Raw genomic sequence first — 6,187 nt, 5'->3', positions numbered from 1 at the left:
AACTATACGAATTAACGACAGTAATTTAACCTTTCAAATATTAACTAATTAACAATAAAATATATTTTTTTGTATCTGTTTTTAAATTTGTTGATTAAAATAATAAAATCCAAAAGTCATTTGTTCCGCTTTCCATAGTTAGGTATAGTGGAAATATTTTATCTGCTTCCTTTCTTGACTTTTGATAAATAGTAGTACGTGCTATGTGAGTATGTGGTATGTTATTCTTAACAGAAATTATTATATAGTATATTTTTAGTAATGTGTCAACATATCAGTGCGTACCTTTCTATCAATTGTTTCAGTTGCTTGCATTGAGAATATAATGTGGCGAACTCACGATCAAAGCGGATACTACTAAATCAATAACGTTGTCTAATATGATATGCTTTTAATTTGTCACTAAATATATAATAAACACATTTCTTGTAATATATATAAACCGGCGGTGAAATGATTCAATGAACTAGGGGTAGGTGTTCATAAATCGAGTGAAATCGAATTTATTCTGACTCAGATTCAATTTTAAATATACATTAAATTTATTTTTTAAATCTTAATTCAGCCTTAAACTCTGAATTGGTCCATAAATTTTAATTTGATGTTTTTTTGATCTATTTTATAATTCAACAAAGGTAATTAAAAATAAAACAATAAGCTTATAATTAATATAATATAATATTAAAATTAATTTAAAACATATATATCTTTTTTAGTTTTCTTAAGGTGTACATGGATCGGATGAAGCTAAATTCGCATTGATCCGAAACTCGATCCAAAATAATGACTAGATCTATTTTTGAGATTCTTATCCATCTCTAGTCCCGATAAAATCACACCAAATTAATCCCTAAAATATTCAGAGTCGGACCAAATCTTCGAACCAAACCGGACCATGTGCACCTGCAATAAACACGTCCCATATATAGATGTATACCATTCCATATTCAAGTTTGATGATTGATTTATTTTTCTCTCATTTCATTCTTTCTTTTTAATTAAATGGTGACATTTGTTGTGCATCTATCTTTTTTCTTTATATATCATTTATAGTTATATGCTAGGTATCTTATTCAATTCAATAATGATAAACAATTTGTTTAATTTACATGTGGCAGGAACCATTTATTTTTCCTTTTAAAATACAAGAAACTTTTTACAGAAAGAAAATACATTAAAAAGTAGCATGAAAAAAAAGACGTGTGTATATCTGTTCAACTGTAATGACATAAGACCTAAAGCATTTATAGATCTATAAGAAAAATTTTAAACATAAGCAATAAGAAATTTTTAATTCAATGGCGGAATTTTGTAAAACAAAAAACACTAAATATTATTAGCTATCAATTTAGTCATCATTTACCAATTAGAAATAAATATATCATAAATAAATTAAAAAAAAAAAAAACTGACTTCAAATATTTTCCTTTTGCAACAAAGTTTTGGTAAGTGGAACTCATAATTGTTAAAGCTTTATGGATAGTAACAATGGCTTGTTTGTGAAATTGAAGACAAAGCAAGTGCTTAATGTAGGTGGATATGAGTGGTTGTCTCTATATGGGACAGTTTAATTTTATTCATGTTTAGTTCATTGAATATATGTAATGTCTATGAACCCTTAATTGTGCTTGTTTGCATCATTGTCTTTCCAAGCTTTCACATGTTAATTGTTCCCAACCTAATAAGTTTCTCATCTCCGAAAATTCTCTAAAATTTATTTATTTCTTTGCATAACTTTGAAATTTGCTTTTTGTCCAACCCATTTACATGAAATAATAATATTTGAGTTGAGAGAACATTAAATCATAATGATGTTAACTTTTAGCGAAAACTTTTTCTATTCACAAAAACTCGAAGCAGAACCTTGCTTAAGGAGCAACCTAATGTACCAAAATCATTTCCATTTTTTTTTTCAAAATCATATTTAAATATATGTTTCATACTAAATTAAGTTTTGATGACTAACAATGTAATATTGAAAAGAATTTAATTTTCATAGAGTCTTACACAACTAATGATGTATTATCACATCAATAAACATAAATAATTTTTAAACTACTACTTAGGTCAATTTGGGTAAACAACTTAATTAAACTCTTTTTAAAAAAATAGTTTAAATAATAAATGACTATATTAAAAGTAACTTATAAATAAGTTATTTTATGTTTAGATTTTTAGTTCTAAAAATGTTTATTTTATAGAAATGTGATAGGAAAAATCTAGGGAGCCAGCAATTTTATTAAATTCTGGCCAGCATGTAACCATCAAAGAAGAGTGAGCCATTGGATGAAATCTCACATTAATCTCACACCATTAAAAACCTCATTGATGGCTATTTGATGGTTATAAATTTCAAATGTTGCTGGCCCCCTAGCATTCCTCAATGTGATAAAAAGTAGTAGTATTATGAGAGAAGTCATTTTTTTTAACTTCTCTATAAGCTCTTTAGCTTCTTAGAAAGCCACAATTTGATTTTAAAAATTACACCAGACACTACTACTTTTCATAAATCAAAAGCTAAAAAAAAAGTTACTTTTGAAGCTTCCTAAATGGGTCCTTAAAATGTCATCTAAACCCTAATAATAGGAATGTATGGGCGAAAAATGTAGGGACATTATGTGGGTAAATGACCCATATAAACCATGCATTGCATAAATTTACATAATTCTACCAAACCAAAAAAATGTTACAACGTTCCACCAAGAGCACATTTCTATATAGTTCGAATTAGTCTAATTCGAATTACACACGCACTCAAGCACTACTTCGAATCAAGCTGATTCGAATTACACACACTAACTCACACTAATTCGAATGGACTAGCTTCGAATTAGTCTAGCTTTCGTGCCCATAGTAATTTGAAACAGGCGGTTTCAAATTACTCCCAGTTTTGCCTAGATAAGTAGTTCGAATTAACCTCATTTGAATAACTTTTTCAAATTCATATCCCACCAAATTTTTTTTTGTGGTATAATTTAAATAAATTTATTAAAAATTATATTTTTAGTAACTTAGGTAAATATATGCATATACTCAAAATCTAAATAAAATACTCTATACAGTCTATAATAATTTAAAAATTAAAAAATATATTTTTATTATTTTCTTACCTAAATCACTGTGACATTACAAATATTTACAGTACTCTTAACATCTTTTAAGGTATTTTCTTTTAAATTGCTTTACATGGAATAAAATATTTTTTAATTTTTAAATTATTATTAATTATGTAGAGTATTTTATTTAAAATTTGAATACATACATGAATATTTGCATTTAAATTTAATCTTTTTTTTAATTGTTTCGCATGAAATGAATTTTTTTTTATTTTTAAATTATTAATTATGTAAAAGAGTATTATTATATTTGAAATTTGAGCAAAAATAATTTTTAATAAAATTTTTTAATAAATTTATTTAAATTATATCACAAAAAAATTTGGTGGGATATGGATTTGGAAAAATGATTCGAATGAGATTAGTTCGAACTACTTATTATATAGGCAAAACTAGGAGTAATTCGAAGCAGTCTGTTTCGAATTACTATGGGCACGAAAATTAGACTAATTCAAAACTAGCCCATTCAAATTAGTGTAAATTAGTGTGTAATTCGAATAAGCTTAATTCGACTTAGTACTTGAGTATATGTATATGTAATTTGAATCAGTATAATTCGAATTACTATAAATATATAGTTTAAATTAGACTAATTCAAATTATATAAAAATGTGGTCTTGATGGACCTCGTAACATTTTTTAGTTTGGCGAAATCATATAAATTTATGCAATACATAATTTATATGGGTCATTTATCCACATTATATGCCAATGCTTGATACCAATTTGTTTACTTTATTTTTTTTATCAAAAGCTTCATTGCAATCTACAAACATAACTAAGAATCAGTTTGGATTCGGTGTTAACTGCAAGAAAATTGACAAAAGCACCGTCAGAAATCTAGAATCGTCAAGAAATTGGTTTTAACTTCCTTTTTACTCAATAATTTCTCGCTGTTTCGTAGTTATTTAAGTGGAAAAATAGACAAAAGTACACCCGAATTTTCACACAGTGGACAGATGTACTCCTGAATTTTTTAATGAGTCATTTGTACACATGAATATAAAATTCCGTTGTCAATTCTACTCCTCCGTGACCGGAGTAAATTTTTCAGCGGTGGTGGAAGCCAGGTGACACGGTATTGTGTGATGTGACCAATTTGAGGTGACACTATGGAAAATAGAAATATTCATTATGAAATTTGTTGAAATAAATACAAGGAAAGAAAATAATGAAATCACTGTTCATCTTCTTCCTTCTCTAATTTCTTTGAACCATATGAACCCTAACACAGGGTATAGACCTTTCATTGGCCTTGATGGCACATTCTTAAAAGGCTTCTATGGAGGACTTCTACTCACTCCAATAGATCAAGATGCCAACAACCAGATTTTTCCAATTGTTTATGCCGTGGTGGATTCAGAAACTAGAAAAAACTAGAAATGGTTCTTGGAGCATTTACACAATGACTTGGACAACTACAAGGTTCATGGTTGAAACTTCATTAGTGACCAACAAAAGGTATGCATTTACACATATTAATTGAACAGGGTCTAATTCCGGCTATGCAACAAGTTATGCCTGGAGTTCATTATCGCTTCTGTGATATGCATATTTGGAATAATTTCACAAAGAGATGGAAGGACAAACAACTCAAAGGGGCTGTGTGGGAGTGTTGTCGAGCCACCACAACTCAAGAATTTGATGCTGCAATGTTGAGACTGCAACGGATCAATACTGGAGCATGGGAGTATCTGAACAAGCTTGATCGGAAGGCAAGTAGAACTAGCACAAAGATTAGAGAAGGAAGAGGATGAACAGTGATTTCATTATTCCTTTTTCTTATATTTATTTCATCTCATCAAATTTCATAATGAATATTTCTATTTTTCACAGTGTCACCTCAAATTGGCCACATCATACAATACCGTGCCATTTGGCCTCCACCACCGCCAGCAAAATTTACTCAGGTCACGGAAGGGTAGAATTGACAACGGAGTTTTATATTCATGTGTGCAAATGACTCGTTAAAAAATTCAGGAGTACATCTGTCCACCATGTAAAAATTTGGGTGTACTTTTGTCTATTTTTCCTATTTAGGTTTTGTCAATTAAGTACTAAATTAAGGGTTAATCTATAATAAATATAAAATAAAAAAGTACTAAATTAAGTTTCAATAATTTTTTTTATTATTGTATTACTTTTTAATCTTTTTAAGTAGTGTTTTGTCTTACCTTTTAATTTTTAATTTTTATGTAAATTACTCTATACCTTTAATAGTAATATCATTTTTTTATAGATATAAATTGGTTAACAAAACTTAATTTATTCTCTCTTCTTATTTTTACTTATATTCATGTTTATGGTATAAATCAACATTCAATTTATATTTTTTTTATTTCCTCTCGCATAATCTTATGCCTTTCACTATTTTTTCTTTATTATTACTAATGTTTTGCACAATTACTTAAAAATTTTGGTTTTTAATCACGATTCTTTATTTTAATTTACTAAACAATTTGCTCACTATATATTTGGGTGATAAACTCCTAAAACACTATAATATATGAAATTCTTACGATGTTATTAAGTTTTATTTTGCTATTTTTGATTTAATTGTGTTTATCGATTTTATATTGTCTAATTTGTCACATATATATCACTTTTATTTTCAACAATTTATATCTTTTAATATTATTTAAATTATAATAATAATGTTAAAAAAGCATGATGTCATGATTCATAGATGTTATTTTTAATTATTAAAACATTATATTTATATTTGCATTACATCTAATAGCTTCATTCTTGTACTATAATATTAAGTTTGTTAAACATATGTATTAGGTAATAAACTCTTTTGCCAATGAGTAATAGCTCAAATGACATAGTCTCCCCATACTCAATTAAGAAGTTGCGGGTTCAAGTCTCATATCTTTGGTAAAAAAAAAAAAGGTAATAAACTCTTTTAAATACTAGAATTAGGGGTGTTTAAGATCCGACACAACCCAAAATCCGGTCCAGACCCAAAGCATACTTTGCCGTGTTCGGATTTGTTATTTTACGCGATGTTATTTTCGAGTCGGCTTTGGTTTACGTTTTGGGTCACCCAATCCGGTTCGAAGTCGCTT

This window comes from Arachis ipaensis, chromosome B09, assembly GCF_000816755.2.
Source record: "Arachis ipaensis cultivar K30076 chromosome B09, Araip1.1, whole genome shotgun sequence".
In the NCBI taxonomy this organism is placed as follows: domain Eukaryota; kingdom Viridiplantae; phylum Streptophyta; class Magnoliopsida; order Fabales; family Fabaceae; genus Arachis; species Arachis ipaensis.
The sequence above is the reverse complement of the archived record's forward strand: the minus strand, read 5'-3'. Positions refer to the sequence as shown.